The sequence below is a fragment of the Scyliorhinus canicula genome, chromosome 5 (genome assembly GCF_902713615.1).
Source record: "Scyliorhinus canicula chromosome 5, sScyCan1.1, whole genome shotgun sequence".
Taxonomy (NCBI): Eukaryota; Metazoa; Chordata; class Chondrichthyes; order Carcharhiniformes; family Scyliorhinidae; genus Scyliorhinus; species Scyliorhinus canicula.
In genome coordinates, this window is record NC_052150.1 from 18,240,895 (window position 1) to 18,249,320 (window position 8,426).

The following is an 8,426-nucleotide window of genomic DNA, read 5'->3' on the forward strand; positions in this document are numbered from 1 at the left end:
AAGGGTCAGGGGGAAGGAGGAAGGGTCAGGGGGAAGGAGGAAGGATCAGGGGGAAGGAGGAAAGGTCAGGGGGAAGGAGGAAGGGTCAGGGGGAAGGAGGAAGGGTCGGGGGAAGGAGGAAGGGTCGGGGGAAGGAGGAAGGGTCAGGGGAAGGAGGAAGGGTCAGGGGAAGGAGGAAGGCTCAGGGGGAAGGAAGAAAGGTCAGGGGGAAGGAAGAAAGGTCAGGGGGAAGGAGGAAGGGTCAGGGGGAAGGAGGAAAGGTCAGGGGGAAGAAGGAAGGCTCAGGCGGAAGGGTCTGGGGAAGGAGGAAGGGTCAGGGAGAAGGAAGGTCAGGGGGAAGGAGGAAGGGTCAGGGGGAAGGAGGGTCTGGGGGAAAGAGGAATGGTCAGGGGGAAGGAGGAAGGGTCAGGGGGAAGGAGGAAGGGTCAGGGGGAAGGAGGAAGGGTCAGGGGGAAGGAGGATGGCTCAGGGGGAAGGAGAAGGGTCAGGGGGAAGGAGAAGGGTCAGGGGAAGGAGGAAGGGTCAGGGGGAAGGAGGAAAGGTCAGGGGGAAGGAGGAAGGGTCAGGGGGAAGGAGGAAGGGTCAGGGGGAAGGAGGGAGGGTCAGGGGAAGGAGGAAAGGTCAGGGGAAAGGAGGAAGGGTCAGGGGGAAGGAGGGAGGGTCAGGGGAAGGAGGAAAGGTCAGGGGGAAGGAGGAAGGGTCGGGGAAGGAGGGAGGGTCAGGGGGAAGGAGGATGGCTCAGGGGGAAGGAGAAGGGTCAGGGGGAAGGAGGAAGGGTCAGGGGGAAGGAGGAAGGGTCAGGGGGAAGGAAGAAATGTCAGGGGGAAGGAGGGAGGGTCAGGGGAAGGAGGAAGGGTCAGGGGGAAGGAGGAAAGGTCAGGGGGAAGGAGGAAGGGTCAGGGGGAAGGAGGAAAGGTCAGGGGGAAGGAGGAAAGGTCAGGGGAAGGAGGGAGAGTCAGGGGAAGGAGGGAGAGTCGGGGGAAGGAAGGGTCAGGGGGAAGGAGGAAAGGTCAGGGGGAAGGAGGAAAGGTCAGGGGGAAGGAGGAAGGGTCAGGGGGAAGGAGGAAAGGTCAGGGGGAAGGAGGAAGGGTCAGGGGGGAAGGAGGAAGGGTCAGGGGGAAGGAGGAAAGGTCAGGGGGAAGGAGGAAAGGTCAGGGGGAAGGAGGAAGGATCAGGGGAAGGAGGAATGGTCAGGGGGAAGGAGGGAAGGTCAGGGGGAAGGAGGAAGGGTCAGGGGGAAGGAGGAAAGGTCAGGGGGAAGGAGGAAGGATCAGGGGAAGGAGGAAAGGTCAGGGGGAAGGAGGAAGGGTCAGGGGGAAGGAGGAAAGGTCAGAGGGAAGGAGGAAGGATCAGGGGAAGGAGGAAGGGTCAGGGGGAAGGAGGGAGGGTCAGGGGGAAGGAGGAAAAGAACTTATGTAAGAAATCCCAAATTTGAAAGAAACAAAAAAGGATGGGACCAGTCAGATCTGCGTTTTTCAAGACCGGCAAAGACTCCATCGAGAAGAAAAGTGCACCACACCTCCCGTTCTCCAGGACCTGAACGATGGGTACAAGCTCATATCAGGGCAAGTGAGGACAGTGAGGAGATTGTAGTGCTGCAGAAACTGCTTCCAAATCCTGAGGGATGAAATCACCACAGGGCTCGGGGGAAATACCTCGCGGGGGAAGAGGACAGCAATGCGGTAATTATGTTGTGTGGCGAGGAGGGTGTGGTCCAACACCATGCCTCCAATAGACTTTGTCACTGAGCCACTGTCGGATGTTCTGTGTATTGCCAACCCACTAATAAAACAGGAGATTTGGGATGGCAAAGTCTCCTAATCCTCTGTCTCTCTGAAGCCGAGAACTGCGGAGGACTCTCCTGGAATCCCTGGAATCCCGAGTCTTCTGACACCCCGAATATCGCCACTACCTCTGGACTCAGAACCACCTCCACACCCAGCACCTCGGGCATCACGTCCGAGAACCCCTTCCAAAACCCACCCTGTCTTGGACACGCCCAGAATATGTCGGCATGATTCGCGCCCTCCCCCCCACCCCCCACCGCCCCCACACAGTACCCATACCCCTCAAAGAACTTGCTCATCCTCGCCGCCGTCATGAGTACTATACACCACATTGAACTGGATGAGGCTTAACCTCGCACACGATGAAGATGCATTCACCCTCCGCAAGGCCCCTGCCCACGTCTCAGCCCCCACCTCCCCTCCCAGCTCCTCCTCCCGTTTATGCTTACCATCCTCCAGCAGGGCTTCCTCCCACTCCATCAACTCCTGATAGATATCCAAAATCTTTCCCGCCCTCATTTCATCCTTCGACAGCACCTTGTCCAGGAAAGGACTCTGTCCTGAGGAAGTCCAGAACCTGCAGGTGCCTAAAGCCATTCCCCCTGGACAACGCACACACGTCCTCCAGGTCCTCCAGCCCCACAAATGTGCCCCCTATAAACAAGTCACCGAAGCACTCAATCCCCAGCTGCCACTACCCCCTAAACCTGGCATCCAGCCCCGCCAGTGCAAAGATATGGTTATCGCAGATCGTACCCTCCAGCCCCGAATCCTGCCTCCACACCCTCAGGGCTGACACCACCACTAGGCTCGCAGAGGAGTTGGCCGGTAAGAACGGTAAAGACTCCAACACCAAAGCCCTTCGACCCGTTTCCCCTACACGACACCACCTCGTGCCGCCCCCGCACTGACCCCTCCCCCATGACCCACTTCCTCACCGTGGCAATATTCACCGCCCAATAATAGTTCATCATGTTCGACAGCGACAGCAACCCCCCCCCCCCCCCCCCCCCCCCCCCCCCCCCCCCCCCCCCCCCCACCCCGCTCCAGGAAAGCCCACTGCCCCCTGCGGGGTGTTGCCTGCCCACACAAACCCGGAGATCAGCCCACTATCTCTCCTAAAGAACGACTTGGGGGACAAAGATTGTGAGGTTCTGAAACACTAACAGAAATCTCGGCATCACCGTCATTTTCACTGTCTGCACCCCACCCTGCGGCAGCGCATCCCACCTCTTAAAACCCACCTTCATCCCCTCCACCAGCCGAGCCAGGTTCAGTCTATCCAACTGTGCCCAACCCTGCACCACCTGGATACCCAAATACCTGAAACTAGCCCCGACCAACCTAAACCGACAACTCCTCCAGTCACCCTTCCTGCCCTCTGACATTAATTGGGAACTCTTCCCCAGGTTCAATTTATATCACGAAAACCGGCTGAATTCCCCCAAAATTTCCATCATACCTCCAATGCTGCCCACTGGGTCTGAGATATACAACAACAAGTTGTTCGCACACAACGAGACCCGAAACTCAGCCCCCTCCTCGGTCATTCCCTCGATGCTCTAAGCGCTATTGCCAATGGCTCTATTGCCAAGGCAAAAAGCACCGGGGAGAGCGGGCACCCCTGCCTCCACCCACAGTGGAGCCCTAAGTACCCAGATCTCACTCGAGTCATCCGCACACTTGCCACCGGCGCCTTGTACACCAGCCAGACCCAATCCACAAACTCCTGTCCGAACCCAAACCGCCCAGCACCTCAAACAGATACTGCATCTGGTCAAAAGCCTTCTCCGTGTCTATCGCCACCGCTACCTCTACCTCCTGGCCCTCCGAGGGTATCATAATCACATTACGTAACCTCCGCACATTCGCCGACAACTTTGCCTTCCTTTCACAAAATCCGTCTGATCCTCACAATCACCCCTGGCACACAGTCCTCAATTCGCAATGCCAGCACCTTTGCCAATAACTTGGCATCAACATTTCAACAATGATGTTGGGTGGAATGACCCACACTACTCCGGGTACTTATCCTTCTTTGAAATCAGGGAGATGGAAGCTGCGACAATATGGGGAGGAATTCCCTCCTCTCTCTCGCCTCATTATCTGCCCTCACTAGCAGGTCCGCCCCAAGCTTTTTATAAAACTCTTACTGGGAACCTATCCGGCTCAAGGGGCTTACCCGCCTGCATCGTCCCCATGCCACCCATCACCTCCCTCAGCCCAACTGGGGCCCCCAGACTCTGAACCAACCCTCCTCCCCTTTGGGAAACCCCAGCCCATCCAGGAACTGCCATATCCCCTCCTCCCCGATCCAGGGCTCCGACTCGTAGAATCTCTTATAAAAGGCCTCAAACACCCCATTCACCCTTTCTGGGTCCATCATCACCTTAACCTTATCATCCCATCTCCACCACCACCAAGACCGCCTGCTCCTCGTGCCCTCCCACCGCCTCCTCCACTTTCTGAATCGCCCGGTCCTGGGACTCCAGCCTCTGCTCCACTCACTCGATCCCAGATCTCAGTCGCTCCATCACCTTGGCCAGGCCTTCCAGGGTCTCTTCCCCCTGCGCACCCCCCCCCCCCCCCCTTGCCCTTCGACATCTTTACCTGTGGCGCACCACAAAACCTCTCCTCCTCCACATGCTCTTTCTTTCTCGTGGCGCCCCTTGTTTGCCGATCCACGCACCAGCCACACTAGAGAAGTATTACCAACCCGGGCACTCCTGCACCTTTTGCCCTCAATAATAATAATAATATTTATTGTCACAAGTAGGCTTACATTAACACTGCAATGAAGTTACTGTGAAAATCCCCTAGTCGCAACATTCCGGCGCCTGTTCAGGTACACTGAGGGAGGATTCAGAATGTCCAATTCACCTAACAGCACGTCTTTCGGGACTTATGGGAGGAAACCGGAGCACCCGGAGGAAACCCACGCAGACACGGGGAGAACGTGCAGATTCTGCACAGACAGTGACCCAAGCCGGGGATTGAACCTTGGACCCTGGAGCTTTGAAGCAACAGTGCTAACCACTGTGATACCGTGCCGCCCATGGATAGGACAGCAGCAGACTCAGCCCTGTTGATCCTAAAAAATCCTCCTACTGATGTCTGCGGGCCAAAATTAGGAGAGCTGTCTCACAGACTAGTCAAGCGGCAGCCTGATGTAGTTATACTCACAGAGTCAGACCGTACAATGTCCCAGACACACCATCCGGCCATATCCTTTATCATGGGCAGGACAGACCAAATAGAGATGGCAGCACAGTGGTGTACAGTCAGGACAGACTTGCCCAGGGAGTCCTCAACATCGACTCTGGATGCGATGAAGTCTCATGGCATCAGGTCAAACATGGGCAAGGAAACTTCTTGCTGGTTACCATGTTCTGCCCCAACCTCCAGCTGATGGATCAGTAGTCCCCCAAGTTGAACACCACTTGGGAGGGAGCACGAAGGGTGGTAACAGTGCAAGATGTACTCCGGGTGGTGGATTTAATAACCAGCACCAAGAGGTGCTCGGCAGCACCACCACAGACCAAGCTGGCTGGGTCCTACAGGACATTGCTGCTAGATTGGGTCTGCAGCAAGCAAATATATGAACATAAGAACTAGGAGCAGGAGTAGGCTATCTGGCCCCTCGAGTCTGCTCCGCCATCCAATAAGATCATAGCTGATCTTTTTGTGGACTCAGCTCCACTTATCCGCCCGCTCACCGTAACCTCATTCCTTTACTGTTCAAAAATATATCTATCTGTACCTGGTCCCTGTTTGTAGGGGCTCGTACTCAACCGCGCCTGGCTGGGGGTCTCCCCAGCGAGGCCGATAGATGGCGGGTGCCCGTCAGATCCGGCGTGAGCACGGCTAAGTGGGTTCTTAAACTCACTTAGCCGTGCGAGACTGGTTGGACCTTGCGAGGTACGATGGCCGTTGGGAATCCTGTGGGAGGCCTCTCCCAGGATCTACTGCCCGCGTTGCGCCCCAGTTCTGGCGGGACCCGGCCGGTAGATCGGGCCCCACAGATTTGGAAACTGCTGTTGGAAGAGCCTTGGTGAGTTGCTGAAGTGCAGGTGCTATCGGCACTCACTGCTGTCACTGTGCACCAGTGGTAGAGGGAATCAATGTTTGTTGGGCCTGGTGTTAATCAAGCGGGGCTGCCTTGTCCTGGATGGTGTTGAGCTTCTTGAGTTTTATTGGAGCTGCACACATCCAGGCAATTGGAAAGTTTTCCAATGTACAGCTTGCGGCCAGGCTTTAGTAAACCAGGAGGGGAGTCACTGGCCACAGAATTCCCAGCCTCTGACCTGCCCTTGTAACCCAAGTAATACATATGGCTGGTCTATTTGATTTTGTGGTCATTTATGTCTTGCAGTTGGATGCTCCTGACCGTCACACTTACTGTGCCACCAAACTGTGTGTCATCAGCAAACTCACAGATAGGGCTCTGCAAAGGAATGGACAGGGTTAGCAACTGTACTGGATGAAGATGGATTGAGGGGGTCAGAATGCAGACCTGTTAAGATAACGAAAACTGGGACAATGAGAACGAGATTGGAAGACACGAGGACAAACATGTTTAAGATTGGGCCAAATCGCCTGAGTGGGCGAGTGGAGTGGATACACGTGGATTCACCGTCAGCGGGATCCTCATTTTTGCCCGATGCGGACTCGCGTGTGCGGATTTCCCAACGCCGTGGGGGTGCCCACAATGGTAAACCCATTGGCCGGCTGCTGGGATGGAGGATTCCGCTGCAGATGGGGGCGCGCCGCACCAGAAAACCGTTTTGGTGGATCCCTTGTTTCTGGATCATACATTTGAAAAAAAAAGTTTTTTAAAGTACCCAATTTTCCAATTAAGGGGCAGTTTAGCTTGGCCAATCCACCTTCCCTGCACATTTTTGGGTTGTGTGTTTGTGGGTGTGTGTGTTGGGGCGGGAGGTGAAACCCACGCAGACACGGGGAGAATGTGCAAACTCCATACGGACAGTGACCCTGGGCTCTGATCAAAGGTTTCTGGATCATACTGTCCAGAGATTGGAAGATGCAGTTGGATCAGAAGATAGGGCTAATGTTGAAAACAAAAGTTGGTGAACATTTGCAGAGGTAGCTGAAAGAGAGAGAGAGAGAGGCAGGAGAAGTTCAGGCAACCACTGAATTACCAAAACTGTCCGACACATGGAGGCGGACGGCCCACAGTCTGTCTCGATCATTCCTCCCCTCACTCAGATGGAAGTGTAGCATAAGGGCTATAACCAAGGCCAAAGCTTGGCCATGTCAGGTCTCTGTCATGATATGCACTCATGCACATAATGAGATACAGACAGGCAGTGAGGGACACACAGTACAGCCAATCAACACACAGGACAGAACACAGCCAATCACCAGGCAGAACACTAGAGGGTGGTCCCAACTGTAAAACGCACGAGACATCAGCACTCTGCCGCTTTCCACTGGTGACAACTGTAGTGACAGTCAGGGTGTATATATCAGTTAGCACCTTCTACACGTGGCTCAGAGCTAGTCTGGTCTAGTTAGTTATAATAAGCACACTTAGATTAGTAGAGTATCAAACCCACAGCAAACTATGTGCACTGCTTAACAAGTTCAATAAAACGTATTGAACCAACATCACAGTTTGGAGTCTACTTTCCAGTACAACTGCATCCAGTTGCAGACCATAATACCCCAGGGTGAATAACACAACAGTCTCAACCCTGGCCCATACCATTGAGGTGAGCAGCGTGGTCCTGGAAAGGGGCTGCTCAGCCGCTGAGGGGCCGGCCCAGCTCCATTTCCTCTTCCTCCCAACCTGAGCTGCCCCTGCGGAGGCTCACGGATACATCTCCCGGCTCACGGATACACACCCCACAGCTGGTGCTACAGCACTCACAGGCTGACCGATCGACGGTGGGTGACAGATGATAGATCGATGATGAACATCATGATGTGCATCGATTAGATTACAGTGAGGGAGATACAAACAGAAAATGCTGGAAACACTCAACCGGTCTGGTAGCTGTGGGGAGAGGAACAGAGTCGTACTGACTCACAGCGTTAACTCTGGGCACGATTCTCCGGCTTCCTCTGCGGAGTGTTTCCCGCCGATGGGAGGGGCCCGCCGTTGGCCGGCAGTGGGATCTTCTGGTCGTACCCCTGTCAATGGGATTGCCCATTGAATCCACCCCACGCCTCTGGGGGGCGGTGGGGGGGGGGGGGGGGGGCGCCATTGGGGGGAGGATCCCACCAGCTTGAACAAGCAGAAGATTTTGCTCTGTTTTTCTCTCCACAGATGCTGCCAGACGTGCTGAGTTCATCCAGCATTTCCCTTGTTTCAGAATTCCCGCAGTATTTTGCTTTTCCCACAGTGAGGGAGAGTTTCCCAGTGTCAGTCTCACTCCCTCATCCTGATGTACATAGCACGTTTGAATTGTGTCTCCCGAGACGGACTAATCCAAAGTAACTAACCGTGGAGTTAAGTTACAACTTAACGGTCCACTGTTTTGTTATGCTCTTGACATAGCATTAGCTGCTTCCTTGATGTACACTCTGACAAAGGAAGGTTCAGACTTGGAGATAGCTTTAACACATTGATTAAACGGTTAACAATTCTACTACTTGGATTCGACTCTCCTGTTAATC